Genomic DNA, 26,319 nt, shown 5'->3' with positions numbered 1-26,319 from the left:
AAGTAACTGGCCTAGAAATATGTTGCAGGTATATAACATAAGGCATATAGTAGACTGTCAATAAATGTTTGGAGAATGAATAAATTATGAATGAATAAGGGAAAAAGTAAATTTTGTTGGCATTTCAAAGACTAAACCAGAGATCAGGTACTTTTCTTAATCTTGGAAAGTACTTGATTAGAAATTTGAAGTGTGCTGAATTTCTCATCCTTGATATTCAACTTTCTAAGCAATAGAATATTCTATAGAGGGGAGAGGGGTAGGGGAGCAGGGGGAAGGATGGATTAGGAATTTGAGGTTAGTAGATGCAAACTATTATATATAGAATGGATAAAAAAACAACATCCTTTTGTATAGCACAGGAAACTATTCTACCCTGTGATAAACCACAATGGAAAAGAATGTGTGTATATATGTACCTATACATATATACATATATATTACTGAATCACTTTGCTATACAGTAGAAATAACACATTGTAAATCAACTTCCATAAAATATTTTTGTAAATACTCAATAGAATTATGAAGAATCCTAAGGTTTAAAATGTGGGTAGATTGGTTACCTTCTGTCTCTGGAACCCTGTGTGTGTGTGTGTGTGTGTGTGTGTGTGTGTGTGTGTAGTACCTGTGTGTATACACATATCTCCATCCATGTATGTAAACAATCACTGGATCACAATGTAAAATGAACTTACTGTGAGTCCTGAGTAAAAATGTTTGGAAAAAATAGGTAGATCAAGATAATTATTTTTATATTCAGCATACCTACAATGTGCTTATAACTGAAGAGTGACTAGACCCATTAACAGACAACGAAGCCTGGCATGCTGCAGTCCGTGGGGTCACAAAGAGTCGGACATGACTGAGCAACTGAACTGAACTGAGACCCATTAAATAGGCAGACAGCAGGCCTTCTGATGATTTACCCTCATCTCTGCCTCTCTGCCGAGACCTCAATGCGTTTCCTCATTTTTGTGCTTAAAATACCATATGCTGTCTCAACTTTGGCCCAGTCAACAAGCTGAGGAATCAAGCAAGTTTAGGGCCAAAAAGTGCCATGCAACTGGAGCAAAGTGTCTTGGGAAAGCATACCAGCTGACTGGAAGGATGCTCTTTAGTCCAAACCTGGCCACCATTTGCTCCCACACAGAAATACATCCACTGCCAATGTCATAGGTGATCCCACCAGCAAACATGTGCTCCATGGTCCTCCAGAACAGCGTATTTATGTTAGCACCTAATGAAATGTCCATAAAGCAACATACGGTCTGTTATATTTAAGTACCCATGACTTCCTTATTTCAAAAGTACCTTTAAACATAGTAGTAACATTTCTCTATATGCAAACCTCTGTACATAAAAAGGTTTACATTTTAAAACAAACATGTTTTTGAGTTTTATCCAAATTCAAAAAAAGCATCTGAAAAATTTAACAGCTGAAAAACACTTTCTTCTTGCTGGGAAAACTTAAACCTTGCTAGGCTTTATGCAACTTAAAAAAAAAAATCACTTCTGTGCTGAGAACTAGCATGAGAAATCTCAGCATGAAAGGTTGTTGGAATTTTTTTCTTCAGAGAGCTAAAACCAATCGTTGGTTATAGAGTGATGCCACAATATGCATATGCTTTGTTAGGAACAAATATGATCTAATTTCAAGGACATCTTCAACCAAAATTAGGGGGGAAATGATAAAGGCTACTTAAGCAGCAATCCAGCGTCTGAGAGCAAAGCTTGAGGACCTCATTGTCCCATCAAGGTCTTGAAACGCTGCTAACCCTGAACTGGTTGTTACTGTTTGAAAAGCCTACGGGTATTTGTTTTATTATGGTCTCACTCAATCCTTCCTCAACCGAGAGGATCTCACAAGGGAAGCGCAGCTCTGTGATGGTGTCCTGGACTTTGTTTTCTGTTTGTTTCAGCACTTCAATAAATGGTCTGTTACCTGCCATTATGACCTGCATGCATTTGCCGAGCAGTTTTTCAAATCAAAACAAATTATGTGGCTGTGTTTCTAGAAAGCCTAACCATTTGAAGATACTATGGAATTGGAAACTCGCGTAGACATGGCCATGCAATTGTAGGTTCATACACATATGTTCAGGCATATTCAGGAAAATAGGAAAAACAAAAAAAGACTGGACAATGCAAATATGGAAATACAGCTTGTTCAAACATTTGCAGCCCATACTCCTAACAGTGTACATATGTAGAAGTGACTTTGTAAAGAAGGCCCACACTCAAGCATATTCCTCTTAATACTCTCTTAGAAATTAAAGAATATAGCATAAATTTCAATATCATAATGGCTTCCTTTCGAGTGTGATGCCTTTGGGTAGGACTTAGGGGCCACTTCCTTTATGGGAAGAGAGATAGCAACAACGTACTCTATTATTTACTGGGTGATTTTTGAAAGAAACAAGTCCTTCCTTGAAGACAGGCGTGGATATTTCAAGACCTCCTCAGAAAATTTTTTCAGCACCTTCTGTGCTCCAAATCTGAGGCATCGTGTTTCAGTATAACTGAGTAACAGGCTGGCAAATTCCCTGCTTTCCTATTCACCAAAATCCAAAATAGAACTCAGAAAAACTCCCTCCTTCATCACCATACCCCACAAAAAAACATCCACTGGGACCCCCAGGAAGAAATAGACACCCCCTCCCCCAAAAAAAGACCAAAAACAAAAACTACCAACCAGCAAATAGAGCCAGTCCTGAAAGACAAATTCCCAGCTGTAACTGTAGCACTTTGCTCAGTACTGTGAGCTTGCTAGAGCTGGCACATTTTTTAAAATACAGATGCATAAATGTGCTGTCTGAGCCAGAGGAGATGCAGCATTCCCTTTGGTATTTCTTATCTAGACTAGTCGGCATCACCCGTGCAATTGACATGAACTCAGGCAAACTTTGGGAGATGGTGAGGGACAGGGAGGCCTGGTGTGCTGTACTCCATGGAGTAGCAAAGAGTTGAACGTGACTGGGCGACTGAACAACAACATCTAGAGTACATTGCAAAGGAGTAGCCTCCTGAGACCCAAAGTAAAAGACTCAATTTGCCGTCTGACCACTTTTTTAAAATTAAGACTTCCTGTGACTTAATTTCTCATAACATCTGTAGAAAACCACCTTTTTCAGACTTCTGAAGCATTTTCTAAATTCAAACGTTCACTGTCTGTATCTTACATGTATACACATATGCATACACATTTAGAGATTATATATTTAAAGTGAAATATGTAACATGGACCGCTTTATAAGTTTCCAAAAGAGTATGCATATGTGTGTGTGTTTGATAATTATTTTACAGTGGACATAATTTAATCAAACCAGTGGAAAATCTTTGTAAACCAATATGTATATTCAAGCTTCCCAGTTGGCTCAGTGGTAGAAAATCCACCTGCCAATGCAGGAGACGCAAGAGACATGGGTCCAATCCATGGGTCAGGAAGATTCCCTGGAGAAGGAAATGGCAACTCACTCCAGTATTCTTGCCTAGGAAATCCCACAGACAGAGGAGCCTGGCAGGCTACAGTCCGTGGGGTCACAAAAGAGTTGGACATGACTTAGCAACTGAACAACAATATGCATATTAATTTTTTTGGACCATGAGATATGCATTCTTTAAAAATAGCTTATTTTATTAAAATAATTTTTAAAATTTTATTAAAAATTGCTTATTTTATGGAGGACTTCTTTTTTCTTGTCTAAATGGTTTTCTAGAATGCATTTTTTAAATTAAATAATACTAATGAAAGTAAAAGGAAAGAAAATATGCTCTAACCAGAGGTCCAGTTTAACTTCCAAAGTTGGGCCAAAATTTTGTCCAAAGCTTAAATCTGCCTCTGAGGGATAAAGATTAGAAACACTGAGGTCTTTACAAAAAGATCAAGGTCCAAAGGCCATTCCCAGTAGCTTAGGGATGAATTCCAGGGGTTCAGACCTGTTTTTGACAACATGCCCTGTCTATTCTTACGTCCTTGGGGGCAAGTTAATTAATCTTTAAGCCTCAAGTTCCTTGGTTATATAATTAGAATAGTAATAGTAATTGCTTCCAAGAATTCTGATGAAGATTAAATGAGATAAAACATGTGAAGCATTTGGTCCAGTATCAGTCACATAGAAAGTGCTCCATAATGGTAGTAAGAGTCTAAATTATTTTAGCATTGGCAGTATCTTTAGAATAAACACCTCACCTGGAGATGGCCATGATGAATAATTCAGTGTGTTATTTCTGGCTTGTCTCTCAGTTTATATATGATGATTTTTTTTTATAATCACAACACATGTAATTATACTACCAGCATTTTGTTTTTTCAAATATTTATTGCACACTAACACCATTCCAGGTGCTGTGGAAGGCATGTGAAGCATGTCATGTCATGTGATAATCCTTACTCCAGGCCCTATCAGTTACCATTATTAAACCCATTTTTCAGATGGTGGGACTGAAGCAGAGGGCACATCAGCAGTTTGCCTACAATTACATAACTAGGTAATGATGGAGTCAGACCTTGAACAAGGCAGCTAGTACTAACGGCTAAGCTAAGAAAAGTTACAAATAAAAAACATTGTATACAAAATGTTTATCATAAACGTTTTTTACCTTTTCACTGTAGATATTTTGTACATATACAAAAGTAGAAAGAACATCATAGTGAACCCTCATAAATTCCTCACTCAACTTCAACAATCAGCTCATGGCAAATCTTCTTAGACATAGCTATGTTATAAAACTGGAAATAAGCCATATGTTCAACTCTAGGGAATTGGTTAAGTGCTTTATGATTTATCCATTAGATAGAATTTTTGAATCATTAAAATGTTTATGAAGAGCTTATAATAATGTGGACTATTTATGTTATATACTCAAGGATGGCATACATAATTACATAATTATACATATTATGTAATCACAACTATTTTTTAGTAATAAGTTATAGATCCTGGAAGACTGTATTTTTTCATCTTCCCCCTTTTCTGTTTTCCTAAATTGTATATCATGAGCACATTTTATTTTTAATGATAAAAAGTTATTTCTTTTATATTTAGAAAAATATATGTGTGTAAAGGTAGAGAGTTTATTTATCTGACTTCACCGTGGAAATGAGTTTATACAAATAGAGTATCCCACATAACAGATGCAATCTCTTCTTCATTATCAAAAGATATTTTCTTTTATTAAGTTTCAATATAGTATCTTAAATTGATACACACATTTAGCTTTCTTAGAATATATTTACCATAATTCATACTTTTATAAATGATTGAGGGTCATCATCACTAAACAACAATTTTGTTGTGTTTCTACTGATTGTGATGAGGATGTGGAAGTATAAAAATAATTCTGTATATTTGAATATTGTTTTGTGGTTTCCAAGCAGTTGCATGTGGCATTAACTATTTGGTCCTTAGTCTCTAAGATTATTTGTTTCTGTGCTTATTTACCCCCAGACTTCCATAATATTTTTAGTTCTCATGTCTCCTTTTTATAGTTTTTATTCCCCTTCTTTAGTGATTAAGTTTCTTCTTGTTGTGCCAGCCTCATCTTAATCCTCATTCCTTCTCTAACGTGCTACTTCTAATCTGCTTCAGATGGGGGGCGGGGGGAACTAACATCACTTAGGTTGCCCATGAAGTCCATGCAGTTACTCATTCACTTGACAAATATGTAAATGAGTGCAGTACAGTGTGTACTCAGCAGTATACAGATAAACAAGACACAAATCGTGCCATCAGAGAAGTTTTAATCCAGCAGCAGGTCTGAGATACGTGCCTACTTCACTGGAAGCCATAGTAGAAAGTGATGTGCTCTCTGAAAGCAGTACAGATTTAGTATTACTGCAGTTCAGAGAAGGGCTAACTGGGGGCTTTACCAGAAGAGGCGATGCTGAATTTGGGCCTTGAAAGGCAAGCAGGACTTGAGCAGACAGAAGAAAAGAACATTTCAGAAACCATGAGCAAAGCCTGGAAGAATCAAATGGCAATGACTCTGCAAAGGAGTAGTTGGGTTTAACTAGAGCATGGAGTGTGTGAAGGTGAGTAGTGGGCAATAAAGTGGTAAAAATAAATTGGGACCAGAAAGTGAAAGGACTTGATTACCAGACCAGGAATTTGGACTTTATTCAGTAGACGATAGGGAGCTGTTGAAAGTTTTTAGTAGGAGAGTAACATCCTCAGAGCTGTGCCTCAGAAGATGAATCTGGCCACCGTGAGCAAGATGAATTGGACAAGGGAGAGACCAGAGGACACAGATCAGGTAGGAGACTATCTCAATAGTCCAGGAAGAGGCAGCGAGGGCCCTAACTAGGGCAGGGGCAGAGGGAACAAACGGAGCCAGCAAACATTGATGAGATGTGGCAGAAGAAGAATTATATCCGTTATATTTGGGAGCAAGGGAGAGGAAGGCACCAAAGACATCATTTTACTATTGAGCCTAAGTGGGGCCATAAACAGAAGCAGAGGGCTAAGAACAGGAGCAGATTTGGAGCGGAAAGCATGAGTTTAATTTTGAACATAAAGCATGAAGGTGCTGACTGGGTAGCTGTGAAAGTTCAACTGGGCCTTTGGAGACAGGAGGCTACAGTGCAGCAGAGGGGCCAGGCTTGGAGATCAGGACTTTGCCTCAAAGACAAAGAGGACACAGTGGCAAGAGCAGAGTTTCTCCGAGAGATTTGAGGGATTTATGTGTGGTCTACTTGATTCCAGTTCTGGCTGCTTGCACGTCTTTTTCACTTTCTTTCTGTTCTTAACCATATTTGGAAAGTTGCATAAGTGGCTTGCAGATGTATGAATTTTACATAAAAACATAAAAAATATACTCTAAAATAATGAAGCAATTTGGAATATGGCTATTTGAATCAATTTCACATTACCCACAGCTTTTATCTTCACATATAGTATGTTCCTGTGTGACTCTAGAGTAGTCACTGCACCTCTCTGGGTCTCAGATTCCTCATCAGTTAAATGAAGATGTTGATTAAGATCTGTGGTCAACGTAACTGGCTGCAAGCAGCCGAAACTGACATTATATAAGAATCACTTGGAGAAGGGAGGGGCAGAGACCAGGGCTCAGGGATCTGTATTCTTTAAATCGTCTAGGTGATTCTGGCATGCAGCCAGGGTTAGTAACCACTGGGCTACACATTCCAGCTCTTACATTCTAAAGTGTTCCCAGTCTTCAGACAAAATGGGTATTTTTTGCCACAATTCACAAGTAAGAAAACATATCAAAATAACAAGTTTAGTGTCAAATTCCATGTATGGTAAAATATTCCCCCTCTCTTCTTTAAGTCAACAGTAAGATAGAAAACATATTTGAAAAGCACATAATTTAGAAGGTCCTGTGATGTTATACAATGTGAAAGGTAAGTGTGAAAGGGAGATGGAAGGGGCAGAAAACCAGGGAAGATAAGGCATGTGCACACAAACAGGAGCGCTTCTCTGTGCACCTGGGGACTAGTCATGCACCCCAAACTCAATGATGCCCAGGCTCTACACTTGGTTTTAATGCTCCTGCTGCAGTTGTTGAGATTGCATGGATCAGCATTTCAGAAGCACCTGTGTAGACTGTTTTCCTCTGTCCGAGCTATTATAACAAAATACCATAGACTAAAGGACTTATAAACAATAGAAATTTATTTCTCATAGTTCTGGAGACTACAAGTCTGAAATGAGGGCACCAACATGGTCAGGTGACAACCCTCTTCTAGGTGGCAAACTTCTCCTTTCCTGGCCCAAGAGACTGGAAAGCTCTGTGGGGCCTCCTTTAGAATAGCACTGATCTCCTTCATGAAGGTTCCATCCTCATGACCTAATCACCTCCCAGAGGCCACACCTCTAATATCACCATACTGAGAATTAGAAGCCCAAGATGGGGGAGGGGAGAGAGGCAAGACAGACATTTAGACCATAGGACAGACCCAGAACAGGTCTAGAGTGAAACTTTTTTAAAAATCTCTTGCAATTCCAGTGGGGAATGAAGCTTTTCCTTAATTAAAGGGCTCATCTTTAACACACCCTCTTTGCTTGGTTCACTTTTCTTCATGCATTTCATAGTTTGAACTTGAAGATAGCTCCATTATTTCAACATTGTGTCAGTAATAAGAGGTACATTCTAAAGGCCCAGAATCTAGAACATGCTGTCCTGGGCCATGCAGATGAGAAGAAGGAGAGCACTAAGGTGTCAGTTCTTCCTTTACTTTCTCTAGTCTTTCTCCCTTCTTCCTGAGGAAACAGTCTTCTGAACCTGACAGGTTGGACTGGAGAAACAGGTTGGAATTCAGGAAATCTGAAATTTTCCCACTTCCAGACTAGTTTTGATATCCCATTTGCCCAGCTAGTATTTAATGAGGAGCTGCTCTAAGTAGGGCATTCTGCTGAGTCTTTATTTACATCAGAAATTAGCAACCAATTGTGATTTTTAATTGATCTGTGGCTACTATCAAAATTCTAGACCCAAGTGCAGAGGAGAACTAAGATAATAATGATGCTGGTACGTTACATTCACGTGTATCTCAACAGTATTTTCACCAAAGTGGATTTGGCGCCTTCCCTCTCTACTAGGAATATCCTTCTCTCCCCCTCATTTGTATCACCACGCAGCACCTTGCTTCTACTCCTCAGCCCCACACTTATCCATTACTTTTCCCCAGTCAAACTGAGGCATCTTGACTATTTACACTCAGTTAGGTGGTCTGGTAGCCTCATTAAAATCATTTACTCTAAGGTGTGAATGAGGTTTAGACCTCTTAGAGAAATTTGTATTTTAAAATGAATCTCATTAGACAACCAGTTTTGTTTTCCTCCAGTTAATAATGACATGTGAAGAGAGAGAGTTTTGAGTAGGGCTCTCAGACACATTTATCTGCCCGCTGTGTCCCAACACACAAAGTTTTATTTACATGTGTAGGAAAGAATAACGGAAAAGGCAATGGCACCCACTCCAGTACTCTTGCCTGGAAAATCCCATGGATGGAGGAGCCTGGAAGGCTGCAGTCCATGGGGTCGCTGGGAGTCAGACTCGACTGAGCGACTTCACTTTCACTTTTCACTTTCATGCACTGGAGAAGGAAATGGCAACCCACTCCAGTGTTCTTGCCTGGAGAGTCCCGGGGACGGGGGAGCCTGGTGGGCTGCCGTCTCTGGGGTCGCACAGAGTCGGACACGACTGAAGCGACTTAGCAGCAGTAGCAGCAGCAGGAGAGAATAACATAGGGAATCAGCCCAAGAGCCCTACGTATCTCCTCCACTGCTCCCCACACACATGCCCCCACCGCCTTGCCCCCGCCCCTGCGCACACCCCCCACCCCCCGCACCCCGCCTCTCTTTTTCAGCTCTGCATGTTGCTCTAACTCTACTATCACATGACACCCCATGTATCAAACACCTACTGACCTCTACCATGCTGGATCCCCTGCCTTGTTCCTAATCTGTTCCCCCTACAAATTCTGAGTCTTGGTTCCATTTTCTATTTATAATCTTATAACTGCTCTTTAAATTTTGTTCCCCTCATCCTGGAGATAGTTTAGTAACACAGATGAAGCTTAGCTTTGGAGTCAGATGCCACTTCCTAGATGTTTGACCTTAAGCGAGGTATTTATCATCTCCAAACCTCTGTTTCCTCGTATGTAAAATGGGCATATTGTGAGGATTAACTATGATATATAAATAGAATCAGGAACATTTGTTAATAGTGCAATACCTGTAGTTACTATTATTAATATTATTTATTATCTGCACTTCCCTCAACAACACTGATTCGGATTTCCTCTGCTGGTTCTGTCTTGGAGGAGCTAATCCTTGAGTGTGCTGGGCTGGTCAGAACCAGTTTCCTGCACCTGACCTTTTTTTGGCTACTTGACACACAAAGTTGATAATGATAGGGACCATATTTTCTGAACAAAAACAGGACATAGTTTTATAAATACAAGCATATTTGTGGAGATAATAAAAGGCAAGCTTTGAAACCAGGTCCGTTGCAGGAAATCAGAGACATGACTTCTTATACTGTGAATTTTATACTCTGAATGAAGATGAATTTGAGAGTCATGAGGGAGTGCTGAACATAATTAAGTGTCCCTTTGATAACCTATTGTATTCAGAAAGCAAGGTCAATAACACAGGGAAGAGTGGTCTACTCTTCAGGGAGGTGTTTTTCTGCCCCCAAAGAGAAAGCAAACACTTTGAAGTCAGATCTGGGGTTACATCCAAATGCTACCACTTAAAATTCAATGACAAAGAGACACAAAAACTCCTATAATTAATCTGTTACTGGTGAGGAAACTGAGGCTCAGATAAATCAAATATTTCAGCCCCAAAATTAATGATACCCATCTTGCAGACATATCATGAAGATTAGAAATTATATATAAAAACCTGATGTTTAGTCTAAATAAATGAATTTCCTGGAAATCTAGAGCCAGGTTTCTCTTCAAGATGAAAGAGAACTGAAATTTTGTCCACCTTCCACATATAACCAAGCTCTCAATTTAAAAACAAAAACAAAAAACTATTTAGCTACTATAGAACATGGAAATAATTTTCCACGTTTATGTTTTGAACCCCGGTTAGGGTCTCAAAGAGTCAGACACCAATGAAGCAACTTAGCACGAATGCACATCGTTAAGTATATCCAGATAGACCGACTGGATATATAAACTATACCTTTTCAGTATCTATATCTAAAAAGAAAGCTTTCAAAGGATTTCTAGTGTTTTAGCAGTTTAAAGGTGTCTTTTGTTGTTATATAAGAGAAACACAGATGAAACCCAGGGAAACACAGTACTTTCTGGCTGTGTCACTTTTAAAAAGCCATAAAAAGTGATCACTTAACATTTTATGGAAAGGTATCCTGGCACTTAGAGAAACTTCACAAAAAAAGGATACTCTATATTTTGATATATTTAATGCCTAATTTCCAAGTAGAAATACTATTCTGGTCTAAATAAATCTTGAACATAGTAAATTGAAAATGTCTATGCTGAGGGTTTATTTCCTATTTCTAATGAATCAATAATTTTTACTTCATTACATATGCCTCTTTAATTTATAGTGAATAAAACAATACTGATTTTTCAAAAATTAATACAGGATCTCAAGCTACCAAGTTTCTAAATGATGATATTTCCAATGGCAAATGAAATAACATGCTGTCCGTGCAGTTAGTGATTTTAGGCAATTTGAACATCATGATAAAAGGAGGGGGAGGTGGGGAGATTACAAGCAGTGTTATAATTAAAGGTCTGTTGATTCTTCAGTTTAAATGCCATTGTTGAAAGATTTTTCACTCAGATGTCAAAGTCTGTGGCCAGCCAAAACTTGGCATGCTAGAACTCAGCCCAAGGAAACATTGTGTTCTACAGATTTAAAAACCAAAATCTGTTAAGAACAGAAATGTTGGTCTTGGGCTGATTTCTCATGAATCAGAACCAAAGAATAGCCAAATACCACCTCCTCTTTATGAAAGGAAGTAGTGCAGGTGGATGTTAATGTGAAATATGTGTTCAGATGGAAAATTAAGGGAAATAAAGGTTAGATCTCATCATACAGTGCACTGGGTTAAAGTTCTATGTAAATAAAACATGGTTCTTTGAGAGTTCTGAAACATTTGAGAAGCTTCTTCTAGCTAATCTTTCATGGATAATTAAATGGGGAGCAGAATTTACCTGTCTTCCAAGACTTTCATGTTTAGGTTCCGTTTCTCCAGTACTATCTCCTGTTACTACAAACACTTAAAGCAAGCTTGATTTGTTTAACTCACTGCCTAGAAATAGATTTCAAACACCAGGTTTCCTTTTCTTTAATTTGAAGCTTACACACCCATGACCTGTGAGCTGCATCAAACTAGCCTATAAAAATTTTTGTCCATACAATACTTAAAAATAATTTGAGAGTTTGAGCCAACAGTTAAAGATCAAAAGGTCTCACCAAAAAGAAACCCAGATCTTTTCCAGATTCTAGGAAATATGGCGATCTTAAAATATTAGACCTGAATTTTTGCATGGGACAGATATCTGGAACTGAGTAATAACCGTTCCCTTCAGACAAGCCATGTCTTCTCCAGTTAGACAAAGTACCTGTCACCCCACATTTTATGCCACATCCACTTCACTCATTTGTTCTGTCACCCTGGATACTAGCGGCACTTGGCTTTTCTTTCTTTGCTTACAGTATATGTATTGTTTCCTTGCTTTCTTGGCCTGTGGTATTAAGTTTTAAAGCTTTCCAATAAATGATAATATTGCAAAGGCTGTGTGCATACCGGTGCTTCTGAACAAAGCATTATTGAAAATGACAAAATTGGAGTGCAACCAAATTATCCAAAAATAGAGAAATGCTTTAAATTATGTTGATATAGCCATATAATGAAATACTATACAGGGCTTAAAAATATATGTCTTGAAAGAAGGAAGTTTACAATGTATATGACACCTGTTTTCTAGGAGAAAAAATATTTATACACATAGGGAAAAAGTTGAACTGATGTCTTAGAGCTGGCTTTAAAAATGTATACATGTGTAAAGAAATGTATACAAATAAGTTAATAAATAAGCTTCAAGGGTATCTTTTGTAGATCCCCTTCCATGTGATTTCTTTATTCCATTTTTAACTCATCAGTTAGAACATATCCTGAAGCTGTTTTTCAACTCTGTCTGAAGCTGATTATTCTTCTTGCCTTTATTCTTTAGAGGATACAATTAAGAATAAGATTTTCAAAGTTGTTTTAAATACTTGAGAGGCTCTTCCTGCTTGCCCACGCACTAGACTACCACCATGGCAAAGCAATGCATTGACCTGGAATTGGCTTGTTCTTCTAAAGCACCCTTTGCTGATACCAAAAATTATTCAAAACATTTTGAAAGCATTTTGGAACAGAAAATTTTCACATAAATATGTACTTTGTAATATGAACACAAAAACTCGTGCATCAACTTGTGCCAACTATAGGAGGCAAAACTCACAGGTAAAAGCCATTTAAGCATTTATGGAAACTATTCTGATCCCAGCACTTAGCACAATGCCTGGCAGATAGGAAAGTATTCGTTAAATAAAATGTGAATAAATTTGCACTCTCATCAAAAAGCAACTGACTTGAGCATCAAAAATTAGTCATCTTTTAAATAAAGATCAAACAACAAAATCTGAACTTTACTCATAAAGCTTCCAGATGTAGGTTGGGTGCTTCAGAGTCAATAATGCCATAAATTTTTCCCAGAAAAAGAAATAGTTTGTTTATGTATGTGGTTGAGTACATATACAAGTTTAGGCATAGAGTAAAAAAGGGGATAAGAGGTGGTCCTTTCAAAGATGAGTTTAGTGATAAAGACTCTTCCTCCAGGCAGTGCTAGCTCCACCATTACTGATTTGACTGTTTTGACCATCTGTCTCCACTTCTCTAGATCACTTTCCCTTTGAGCTTTGTAACACCTGTTTTCATGAGTCTCCTGTTCATCAGAGTGCTCCTTCTTGCCCCTTCATCCATTCTCCTTTCTTCTGCCCATAAAATTTACATTTGCCTTCCTTTCTTCCCTCACTGAATTCTTGAAGTTTGTGAGCAGTTTTAGCTTCAACCAGACATTCCTATTGCCTCCCTGAAGATTTGAGTATCTCATCCTGGCTGTGGGCTCTGCTACCACAGATACAGGTTTCCAGCTGCCAAATATACATTCCCACCTGAATGTGCCATCCAGCGTCTCAAACTCCTGCTGCTATCCTTCAAGTATTCTAGAAGCTAGTCATATCAGCTACAAAAACAGTTTGTGCTTTCCTATCCCCATGCTTTTATTCATTCTGTGCCCCTAGCCTAAACTCTAACAGTTGAAACTTTTCCCATATTCCAGGGTCCATCTCAAACACTGCCTTCCTAGAATAACTTTTTCCCCTTGTCCATCATCAAATGATATTTCCCAAGCCACTGAGCCTTCGGAATTTTGTCATCAACCCTTTATGATAATGATCTTATTTTGCATTGTATTTTAGTTATGTGGTGTTTATTTTCTCACATATTCTAAACATTAGGTTTGTGGCTTCTTACTCATTTATGTAGCTATTTTCTAGAGCAGAGTCTTTTGCTCGTAACAGGTGCTCCTTAAATATATGTTGAGTTAAACTGAGTTTATGGATCAGGGGTTGTATGTGTTTTAGGGTTTGACAGACCCAAAAAGTGCCCCCTAACCAAAGTGTTTCCCTTACTTTCCAAGCCATAATATCTTGCTTTGGAGACTTTCTCTCTACAAATGGGAATATTCCACTAAGTTGCATCCTTTTTGTTTCCGAGCAAGTAAACTATTGACTAGTAAATAGTTAAAATGCTCCACTTTCTAAGATGTACTCATTGTCTCCTGAGAGGGAGCAAGTCTTGCAAGGATAGGCAGAGGTCAAGTTGTTCTCAAGGTAGTAACAAATAGGAAGATGTACCTGAGAGAGGTAGGGTGGTGGAGAGGAGCTTGGGCGATGCCACTTTCTAGTTGTATGCCTTATTTTCTCATCTAGATGTTATCTCACCTAATGTTATCCAGATGATAACACTTTCTACCTTACAGAGGTTATGAGTCTAAGTAAATAGTAATAAACAGTAAATAATAAATACTAAATAAGAGTACTTGGAATAATATCTGGTATACTATAATTGCTACATGTTGGCTATTAAGTATTCACATACATGGCATATAGTATATATAGCCATATGTATATGAAGTATATATGTATATATACTTGATACGTAATATTAATACATATACATTTAACAATTATTATAGCTGTTATAATTGTTATGTCACCCCATGAACCTGATGTCACATCCCAAAGAAACTTCTGGATAGCCAGAGACCTTCTGGGAATGGAGCATGTAAAAGGAAATAGAACAGGCATTGTCAGACAGACCAATGTGTGACACATAGCACTGTACTCTGCTAAGTCACTTCAGTCATGTCCAACTCTTTGCGACCCCATGAACTGTAGCCTGCCAGGCTCCTTTGTCAGTGGGATTTTCCAGGCAAGAGTACTGGAGTGGGTTTGCCATTTCCTTCTCCAGGGGATCTTCCTGACCCAGGGATCAAACCCAGGTCTCTTATGTCTCCTGCATTGCAGACAAGTTCTTTACTACTAGCAATACCTTGGAAGCTTCAACACACAGTACTGCCACCTCTCAACTTTGCACCTTAAGGAATTTACTTAAACTCTCTGAGCCTCAGCTTCTTCATCAACATAACCAGAATGCCTACTTTTACATTTTCGTTGAGGATTAAGTGAGCTTTTGTTCTCCCTAGTGATTTTAAATGGAGAAGGAAATGACAACCCACTCCAGTACTCTTGCCTGGAAAATCCCATGGACGGAGGAGCCTGGTAAGCTACAGTTCATGGGGTCGCAAAGAGTCGGACAGGACTGAGAGACTTCACTTTCACTTTTCACTCTCATGCATTGGAGAAGGAAATGGCAACCCACTCCAGTATTATTGCCTGGAGAATCCCGGGGACGGAGGAGCCTGGTGGGCTGCCGTCTATGGGGTCGCACAGAGTCGGACACGACTGACGTGACTTAGCAGCAGCAGCAGCAGCAGCAGCAGCGATTTTAAAATTGGATCTCATTCTTTTGGTGATTCCTTTCCTTTTCCTAAACTTCACAGTTGTTTTCTTGACAAATTAGAGTCTAGACTTTTTGTTTGGAACCAAACTTGAAAGAAATGGATGGCATTGTTAAAAAAAAAAAAAAAAAAAAACTGGTGGCAGTACTGGCTAATAATTTCAAATTATCAATAATTTAATGCAGCAGTGAAATGTTAAAATATGCATCAATTAATATGCACCAAGCCTGATAGACAACAAATACTTATCAAACTGTGGCTAAATCCTTAATCTAGAACAAACTTACCAGTCAGACCAAGTTTGTTTTTTTTCTAATGAAATATGTTCTATCTATGGAAATAATTAACTGTACTAATTCACAGGTCTTACAATTGGTCATTTTTTTAAGCACAAGAATTTTTACTGAAAACAGAAAGTCCTTTCTATGTAGTCCTATTAGGAAGGGTTTTTTTTTTTTTTTTTTTGGCGGGGGCAGAGGGGAACAAAGGAAGAAAAACGGTCTTGCAAATATCTACAAACTCCCGGATATTAGGATCTGAAAGAGAAAGAAGCTTGGAATGCACCTTCTCACACTTAGTCCTGTAGTTGTAGTGCTGTGATGTGGCACTTAATGCTCTAGGGGACCTCGAGCATTACAAATGCAACCAAAAGTCTCATAAAAAAACGAGCCTCTTAACAGTATGTGAGCTGGTCTGCAATGGCCTCAGGAAATCCCCCCAGCTATTCACGTCCTTTTTATCCACTACATTCTCTGACTCAAAGGGAAACCTCACTTCACCTCCTTGACCAGAATTGAGCAGACATTGATTTGGTTGCCCGGCGCTTTGCTTATTCATTTATTAGTCTTCATAATTTGTACTCCACTAGAACAAAAGAATATATCTCTTCTTTGCATTAATTTAAGGACGTGCACATGTGAGTTTGTGAGAGAGTGCGTGTTTATGTTTTTGTAACTTTGTGGGTAGCCTGCTTTAATTTAGTCTATCTAGAGTCTAAACTGGAGTATGTACTCACCATCCCCTTCATCGTGCAGAGTGATTCTGCTTGACATCTTAGCTGAATTCCTATAAATGTTGCAGGTAAAGTGAGCTTTTTAAAAGAGAATCATGTTTTTCTATTCACTTCTATAATTAGTCAGGTTAAGTGTCACATGGGAAAAAAAAATGTCCCAGTCCATAATTTAAAAAAAAAAAATTAAGAATCACAACTTTCACCTCAGTGAAAACGATGCCTTTATCTATGGGCACTTTATGTGGTTTAATTGCCCCCAAGAAAAGCCAATAAGAAGTGAATCCAATTAAAAAGCAGATATTTTGGAAACAAATGCTATGTATAAATGTCTGTACTGCAGACAATAGGAAATTCATAGAAGTATAAGTCAGGGTTTATCCTCAACAAGCATATAGTCTAATTAAGGATGTACAACAGAAAAGATGGGGTTATATATCAAAATTAAAGGTTTAAATAACCATTTTAGGTATTTAGATATATTTGTTACACAATCACATTAATTATTTACAGTAAAATATACCAGGTAATTTCCCTTCCATTGGAAAGACTCATTGATTCGGTACCATATATTCTTTTTTTTTTTTTTCGGTACCATATATTCTTAAAGCTACTGAAAGGCAACAACCTGTGACCACGTCATCTGAACTCGACTCATAGGTTAATTTAAACAAAGGTTAGGCAATTCAAGCAATAATAATTTGCCAATAAATTGGCAAAATATATGTTCCTGTCCTTTTAAATGTTGAGCACTCAGTAACTAAGCTACAGATTTTTCTTCAGGAATACTTGTTGAACTGATAGACATTTCTAAGTAGATGTTTGATGTAAATTAACTGAGAAATGGGCTTCCCTGGTAGCTCAGTTGGTAAAGAATCCACCTGCAATGCAAGAGACCCCGGTTTGCCTTTGAAGATATTTTCACTCCTCAATACCAGCTTTTGATGCCATGTTTTCTTTTCTTTTTCTGCTTTATAGCACTGAATTTGTTCTTAGGGAATATGTTCAGGGTAGAATTGGCCAGAACAGAGCCATAATAAATTTTGCAGCAACGTCTATGATCAGTTGATCATAATCAACCCAAAGATCATGTAGGAACTTAAAGGAAGTAACATCCTTGGTAACCACCTTAGCTCTAACCTGACAAAGAGATTAGTGTAAGTTCAAGAGAAAACCATGGTGGTATATACACCTTAAATGTCTGAAAGTATGCAGACTACCATACATGGTGTTTCCATATATACCTTTACTCTTCAGTTGAAGTGTAAATAATCACATCAATAATGCCAAGCAAATGGGATCTTTAGCTTACAAAGCATTTGGAATATATTATACTTTTTGCTCTTCAACTTGTGATCTCAACAACTTGTGAAATTATTAAGTCACATATCCACATTTTACAGTGAAAAATCTATGAAGCTTAAAAGGGTAGATGACTTGCTTAAGGACACAGAGCTCTTACAAGGTGCAGCTGCTTCCCCCGATGCACACGATGTGACTGGTTCAGAGGAAGCTGCAACCCAAAAGCAACCCGTTTCCACACCACAACAATCCTGCAAGGCACAGACTTTAATCATGAGAGGATGGAAGAGCCCTTGGTCCAAAAGGCATAACTGCTATGATTTCATGCAAGAAGGAAAACTGATGGTTAGCTATCTTTTACAACATATATGTGCCCCGCCTTTATAGAGCATTGGCCATTACTGTGAATTTTCATTACTAAGAGATTGGATAAAGTCCTGGTGATTTTCCATAAAAATTATGATTCTGTCTAACCCATTGAGAGATATTTTTGGGCTCCTTAAGAGCTTGGACTTCAATATCTGAAAAACTCTCAATCTGGACAACCCTTTCCACCTACTAGGATTTATGTCTTCTCCATTGAAAAATCTGAGAATATAGTCAGTTGTCTTTGGGCTGGCTTCCTGGAGCTTCTTGCTTAGTTAATATGGTATGGAAATGAAAGCAATCATGGGCCACTTTACTAAAACTGACTGGTGCTGGGAATTTACAAAGAAGTATGACTGAATCTCACAAGCCACAGGCTTTCATTGGCACTATAGCATTCAAAACTGCCACTACATTTTGCTACTTGATGAACAGAAAGGTGGAGTTCTTGAATCAAAAGATTCAGCACCTGGTTCTAGAAGCTAAAAATGTCAGTGGGTTCTCCACTCATTATCACATCCTTTAAAACTCTACAGACTTACAGGCTTCATTTTGGCTTGGAGAATTAGACCTAACATTTGAGCTTCTTGAATTCTTTTTTACTAATATTACTTAGTTAATGTGATTATTAAGGGGATATCCCCCACACTTTGGTCCCAGGACACTTGCAGTTCAAATAGATATTTCTTCCATAATAATAATGCTGCAGTTATATCCCTGGGACTTGAACCCCTGGAGAGGGGAAGAGCAACTCACTCCAGTATTCTTGTCTGAAGAATCCCCTGGACAGATGAGCCTGGTGGGCTACAGTCCATGGGGTCACAAAGAGTCAGACACAACTGAGGGACTAACACTTTTATAAAGCATATAGTGTTTTCATATTCATGATCTGTTTATCCTTTTGCATAGAGAGGGCAATAATATTGTCATTCCCTTTTTGTACTTGATGAGATAAACTAAGAACACGATCTAAGGTCATATAGTGGGCACATGACAGAGCCACAATTAAATCCACCCTGATGAACAGGTGATATCACTCATAGTCCAAGAGGTTTTTCACTATACTTGCCAGACCTCACAGATTTGTCCTATGGTTCTTAAATGGACTTTAGAATTATCTAAAGGGCTTCTTGGGCTTCCCTGGTGGCTAAGCTGGTAAAGAATCTGCTTCAGTGCAGGAGACTTGGGTTTGATCCCTGGGTTGGGAAGATCCCTTAAGGGAACAGCTGCCGACTCCAGTACTCTGGCCAAGAGAATTCCATAGACTGTATAGTCCATGAGATCACAAAGAGTCAGACACAACTGAGCAACTTTCACTTTCAAAGGGCACTCATATATTCACAGGCATTCAGATATTCACCTCTGAGTATCTGGTTCACTAGGTCTAGAGTAGGATGCGGGAATTTATTTTTCTAAGAAGTTTCTAGGTAATGCTGATGCGGCCAAGAACCACTCTTTCAGGAGCACTGTCCTACAGATTGTGCATGTATCTGAGTGGCCATGGTATATATAGGCAAGACAGTCCTAAAAAGGAAGTTCGTTTTGCATCATGTTGCCTTATGCTGCTGCTTTTCTCCCTTTCTGACCTCCACAAGGTAAAAGTGAAACAAATATGGGATGTGGGGCTAGCAAGGGAGCACCTCACTGTTTAGAGAAAATTTAGGGCTCCTGGTCTCCAAGAATCACACAGCAAAACCCTTCAGTTTGCTTTTAACTAAAACCTACTGTTGAGTGTGGTAGATTAACTTGGTGCTGAGTACCAACCCGCCACTGAAGAACTATTTGTTATAAGACTAAACATAGGCAAACATGATTAGACGGATCCATAGGCAACTCATCTGTTAACCAAGATGTCCATTAAGATAGATTTCTCCATGTCAGCTTAGGAGGAAGTTCTTAGAGGAAAGAGGGAGAGATCCATTCTTGACCTATTCTAGTCAATATTTTTCTGAAGACTGGTAAGAAGTCTTGTATCACAAGCTCAGTTTGAACCAACAGGTAATATATCTACTTTTTTTTTTTTTTTTAAAAAGCTAAGAAATATTTTAGCTGTTTAAAATGATGTCCAGATAGAGGTAGCTGGTGGTAGAGCTGGTTCCCCGGGAGCTCTGAGGGAAGAATCTGTTTCCTGACCTTTTCTAGCTTCCGAAGGCCATCTGCACTCCTTGGCTTATGACCCCTTCCACAAGTAACTCCAACCTCTTGTTTTTGTCATCACATCTCTTACTATTAGCTTCGACCCACCTGTCTCTGTCTTATAGGAACACTGGTAATTACATTTAGCTCACATCCATAAGACTGCTTTGCTCTATAAGGTACCATTTGTAGGTTCTGGGGTAAGAATGTGGATATCTTTCTCAGGGTCATTATTTGGCCTACCACAGTCCTGTTGTGGCATGTCTATCAGACTACAGTTGAAATGTAGATTCCCTTTCTCAGCACCAGAATTTAACAGGCTCTTTAATAAAAAAAACTATACGTGCAAAAGGAGTATGGCCAGGGCTAGGAAAGGCAAGAGTGTGACAGCCCTCTTGCCCAGTGTGACTGAGAAGGGCATGGGACCAGGAAACAGACAAAACTGGGTTCTAGCACTTATCAGATAAAATAAGCCACTTAGCTTTCCTCTGTAAACTGAAAGAACCAGAGAATCTCCTAAATACTCACCTAGGTCTAAGATCCTATGCTTTTATAAAATCAATCAGGCTGTTTCTAGATGACATTTTAAATTTAAAACCAAGAGTTTGTTTACTATCTCTAATATTGAGTATAAATATTGTCCAGTTTTCTTTTGAATTTAAAAACTCACCTAAATGTAGAACGTGTTATCCAAGGACTTCTTACTGAAAAAAAAAATAGTGCTTACTCTATAAAAATCTCTAGTACTACAAGTGTTTCTCCCTTACTAATTCTTAAATATCCCATCCAATAATACTACTTTAGTCTAAGCATCAAATCACTAGGCTTACACCAATAAGTATAACCCTGTTACATATTGGAAACTTAAGGCACATAGAAAATAAATTGCAATTGCATATGAAGAACTACAAGTGTTAACAATTGTTGCCTCCAGCTTGTCTGAGATATCATCTGCCAACATGGCCAGTTGTGATACCAGACAATACATTAAATACGGCAAGTAGAGTGTGAAGACCTCATCCTGAAGATCTCAGTCTCAAGGCATGAGTAACAAAGTAGACGACAGTCACTGAATGACAGCTGTCCGTTATTACAGGAGTCGAAGAGGTGGGAAAGGGCTTGGATTTTATTCTTTTTTTTTTAATTTGTCTTGTTCTCCGATAAGGACATGGAAGTTGACCACTGATTCTCAAAAGGAAACATAGCTAGTTTGATACAGATCTCTCTACAGTATTAGAGTCATCCCACAAACACCAGTTTCAAATGATGATTTACAGAGGACCACAAAGAATAATTTGGAGGAAGTTTATAGGAAGGAAAGCTTTGGGAGCTGAACCAGAAAAGGTGCTTGAAAGTCAATCAAATTATGGCATACATTGAATTATGGCATTTATTATTATGTGCAGAGTATGCATGGAATTGTGAACTAAAAGCTGAGGAAGCAAAGGTCTAGAAACTGTCATGCATAGTAAATAAATTAACCCTTTATTCTCTTTCTGTGTTCCTTATATTTGGTGATTTGTTCATACAAATGTACACTGAAAAGGACTAGAAAACCTTTCTCTGCAGTGGAAGCATTTAACTATTTGTGCACATGATTAAATGGATGCCTGTAGGAGATTTTCTTTGGTATCACGTAGACACAACCAGTATTTCAAAGGCCAAGAATTCTTTGGGTAAAGGAAATGGGTGGTGTCTGTTTATGACTGTCAAACTTTTCGAAGCTTATTGAATGAGGAAGCCTTTTCTGTTTCTTCTATAATTTGAAGATTATTCTAGTAATATGTTTGGTGGAAAAAAAATGTTGCTAAATAAGTCAGGATCTAATAACTGGATTAACGACTGTTCTAAAACCTATGAGTTCAGTATACTGTGTCATTTAGGTCCTAGTCTTACTTTCTACTTTAAAATATTAGTTTTCATTGCTATTTTTTATGCTGGAAACTACATAGTATAAGGAAATCAGCTTATCATGAGCAGGTCATCAGTTCTTGAAATATCTGCCCATGATAAAAAAAAAATGATTGGAATCCTGTCACCAAGGAAATGGTTTAAAAATCTGTTTATTTCAGTGCCAAATGAAAATCTCAGCTTCAACTAGTTATCTGTATTTTGCAACGACTTTAATTCTTTTGCCCATTCATTCATTACATGGCTACTATGTATTAATCATTTAGAAAAAAGAACACCCTAGATGATTATACAAACCTTAAATATAACTATATGTTTGTGTGTGTTCCTATGCTTTTTTAAAGAGCACATTTGTGACAGGAAGTGAAGAATGGCATAGTCAGGGAAAAATTAAAGAGACACGATGTAATTATCCAAACTGGAATTAAGCCAATTAATAACCCGTGTGCTAACACTACCCTCAAAGTGCTGAAAATGCCGTCAGATATTTAAATGCCCTGGGTGGTCATAGCCAGCAGTGTTCACCTCATCTGTTTTCAACACCATCCAGGGACATGGCTGACCCTGGCTTCTGAGGAAGGGCTGCCACCTGAAGCAAGCTGCAGAGGAGGGACAGGTTGCACAATCCGAGCGCAAGGTTTGCTCAAGAGCTTGTGCATAGATTTTCACTTATTTTCTAATGAAATCAATACAGTGGTATTTTATGCATCTGTTCATTTATTCAACACATATTTACTGAATACCTTCCGTGTGCCAGCCCAGCATCATGGCTGAGGATGCAGGCTTTAAAGTCAGATTGCCTGGGTTTCATCTCCAACTCCACACTTGCTAGCTGTGTGCTCTTGAGCAAGTCACCTAACTCTTCTATGCCTCGATTTTCTTTTCTATGAAGTGAGGATTGGTAATTCACAGGGCACTAAAGTTTGATGAAAATAAGTACTTAACAGAGTGCTTATCACAAATCAAGCGCTCAGTGATATATTGAATATTATTGTTATTATTATTATTATTATTAACCAGGAAATATGCCAAAGTCTGGAGACAAGAAGATCATATACCCCTCAGAGAATCCTTGAATTTTACATTCCAGAATTTAGGGCCCTAAACTTTACTCTTTTGAATAGAAATCTGTGTATTAGATCCTTGATGTACTATGTGTCTTGAACTTGCATGCTTTGACCGTAACACCCTCAGCACATCTATAGTACGTAGTTTTGTTTATTCACACCCTGATTGTCTGCCTACCTCAATAAAAACTACCATGTAATTAATGACCATGAGCTCTATCTGTGTTAACTCATGTCATGCTCAAAATAACTTTATGGGATGGATATCACCACCTTATACAGGTAGGGAAACTGAGCTTCTGAGAGCAGCTGTGACTTTTGCACTGTTATAATGGTCCATTTGAGGCTAAAGCTCATTCCCCTTTCACACAGATCACCCAGAACGCATTCACTAAGGACTGCACAGTCTTCCCTGGGTTCTTGCCTATCTGATGCTTTGAGACCTACCTGCAGGAGGCCCTGCCGGTGTCAAAATCACTGATTCCTCTTTCCCCTGAATCAACTGATGATGGAGAGTGTGTTTTAGACATGCCGCAGCAGCCATTGTTAAAGAGGTTGGCAGGCAAATAAACTAAATTACTCTGGCCATGACCTCTCTCAGATTACTTGCCTACGACTGGGCTTCTAGGTGCCTGACATTTCTTTCAGTTTTCTTCTCTCACCCTAAGTAGCAATGTCGTTGCTGAAGCATGACCGAGAGTTTTTGCTTTTATGTACACCACCATTCTTGTTTTAGGACAAGAGATTTAATCTCTCCAGTAACATCTGATGGCACTGTTCTCTTCATAAGCACCTCTTCCCCCTTAAAAAATTTTTTACCTTCAATTATCTGCTGTAAGAGGGAGATTCTTCTTGAATATGATCATGTGTGTTCTAAAAAGATACCATCAATTATGTGGGTAGATGATACAGTGTCCCCTTTCTAATTGAGTAACTCGTTTCAATTGAAATATATAGGAAGAGTTGCCTATAGCACATCTTCCAGGTAACAAATCTCATCCGTGACTGAAAATGATACTGTAAGCTGAAAGACAACCACTTTCACCCACAGTGTGCCTATATTTTAAAAATGAGCTGTATGAAAGAACCACATCTTTTTACCTGGTGATGTATAGCAGATGAAATTCACAAAGAGAATTGCAAACTCTGGGAGAGGTCTTTGTAGATCGATCCACTGGTCTTCACCAGCTTGGAGTGTGGCACCAGCTATAACTTGCTGAGACCGGGCCTGTACAATGTTATAGTTTTCTGCTTTTCTCTGAGAACGAATTAAGCACTTAAATCCCTAGAATTCAAAATGAACCAAAAAAAAAAAAGATTTTTTTTTTCCAGTTAGCCACTTAGATGTTTTTAAAAATTAGAGGTCTGGGCACTAACTATATAGATGGAAGTATCTGGTTATTCTGGAGGCAACAGTGATTTCCATACCTGTTGGGCCAGAATTTGTAAAGAAAGCTAGAAGTTGGCTAATCTGATGGGCCACTTGAGCCCTGGGTTCTGATGTCGACACTGCCATTGCCCTTGTGATTTATTAGCCTGAGTCTCTAGTCCTCAGTTTCCTTATCTGATAAATGAGGGCGTTGGAGAGATTCATCTCTGTGGCTTTTCCCGGCTCTGGTACTCTTGGGTCTGCGAATCGCCTTCAGTGTCTGCCATAGTCTGCCTTGCCAGCTCTGTTTGTCACAAAGATTAATCTATTTTAACTGTACCTTGGAGTGCTCCCGGGAGAGGAGGATGGATGGATTGTTTTGCACCTATTATTGCATCAGAACTTTTGCCTTTTTAGACGAGATCGTGCCGTGCCTAAAATCTGTCTGCCTGTCTGCCCACTGACTTTGTCTGTGCTGATCTCTTGCCACGGTGCCTCTTCTTCCAGCATCCATCTCCCTCCAAGATCTAGACTCGGCATCTGACTGTACCTGTCTTGTTCTCTGCAGCATCTGTCTGCTACACTCCTAGACCATCGTTAATAAACTTTCACACATTACACACAGACCCTAATATGTTGGCACCTGCATATAAATATCTACCGTTGATAAAACTAGGGGAGAAAACTCCATTTTTGAAAAAAGACCTCTATCTAGTGCCATTTATATTTGCACTTTTTGTTTAGTTGTAAGTTTTAATAGTTCCCCCTTTGAGGATTTGTCAGTACGAGCAGTATTGCTTATCAGAACACACCAACAGTCTTTTTGTAATATTCGCTTTTCCCCTTTGGTTCAGCCGAGCCTGCTGACAGATCATTCAAATTCAATTGTTTTATGTCTAAGCCGAACAGCTAATTAAAGTAGGGATGATTAACCTGACTGGCAGTGTCGCTCTCCCTCTCGCGCGCTCTCTCCCTCTCCCTTTCTCTCTCTCCCTCCCTCCTGTTCCAATCAGTCTTTTTCTCACACTCTCTCTCTCTCCTTCCGTGTCTCTCTCTCTCTCTCCCTCTGTCTCTCTCCCCCCCCTTCTCTCTCTCTCCCCCCCTCTCCTCTCTCTCGGTCTCTCCCTCCCTCGGTTGGTCTCTCTCTCTCTCTCTCTCTCTCTCTCTCTCTCTCTCTCTCTGTCTCTTGCTCTACTGTTTTTTTTTTTTTTTTTTCCTCTCTCTCTCTCCTAAACGTGGTCTGCTTGCTGATGGCAGAATGGCACTCGGAGATTTGTGCATTGTGTCTGGTTTCCTACGGGCAGGCTGACCCAGTGCCTCCAGGGACTTATCAATAGACCACTCAGAAGAGACACAGACAGGAGAGAGGAGGAGGGGTGGGGGGAGAGAGAGAGAATCAATATCAAGAATAGAAGGAGCTCCGAAGCCATTTTTTTTTTAAAGAAGTATCGGGACTTGGGAGAGGGTGACAAAGAAGGTTTTTCAAAGAGGCAGTGGAGGAGGTTCTAATAAATTTGGAAGGAAACAGTTCCCTGTCTTGGGAAAAGGAGAACTCCTGACTGATTAGCATTCACACCAG

At 38.8% G+C, this 26,319-nt stretch overlaps 1 protein-coding gene across 27 annotated transcripts in view; it reads left to right on the top strand.

Annotated features, from left to right (window-relative positions):
- ZBTB20 (zinc finger and BTB domain containing 20) overlaps positions 1 to 26,319 on the top strand; it is an 862,801-nt gene that overhangs the window by 681,452 nt on the left and 155,030 nt on the right. The window contains exon 1 of one of the 27 annotated variants that reach the window (XM_059890174.1): positions 265 to 26,319. The exons of the other annotated variants lie outside the window; for them this stretch is intronic. The gene's annotated coding sequence lies outside the window, so the exon portion shown is untranslated. Of the gene's footprint in view, positions 1 to 264 lie in introns of those variants that run through there. 27 annotated transcript variants of the gene reach the window in all.

The sequence above is a fragment of the Bos taurus genome, chromosome 1, assembly GCF_002263795.3.
Source record: "Bos taurus isolate L1 Dominette 01449 registration number 42190680 breed Hereford chromosome 1, ARS-UCD2.0, whole genome shotgun sequence".
Taxonomy (NCBI): domain Eukaryota; kingdom Metazoa; phylum Chordata; class Mammalia; order Artiodactyla; family Bovidae; genus Bos; species Bos taurus.
Note: the sequence above shows the minus strand (reverse complement) of the source record. Positions and strands in the feature narration are given on the sequence as shown.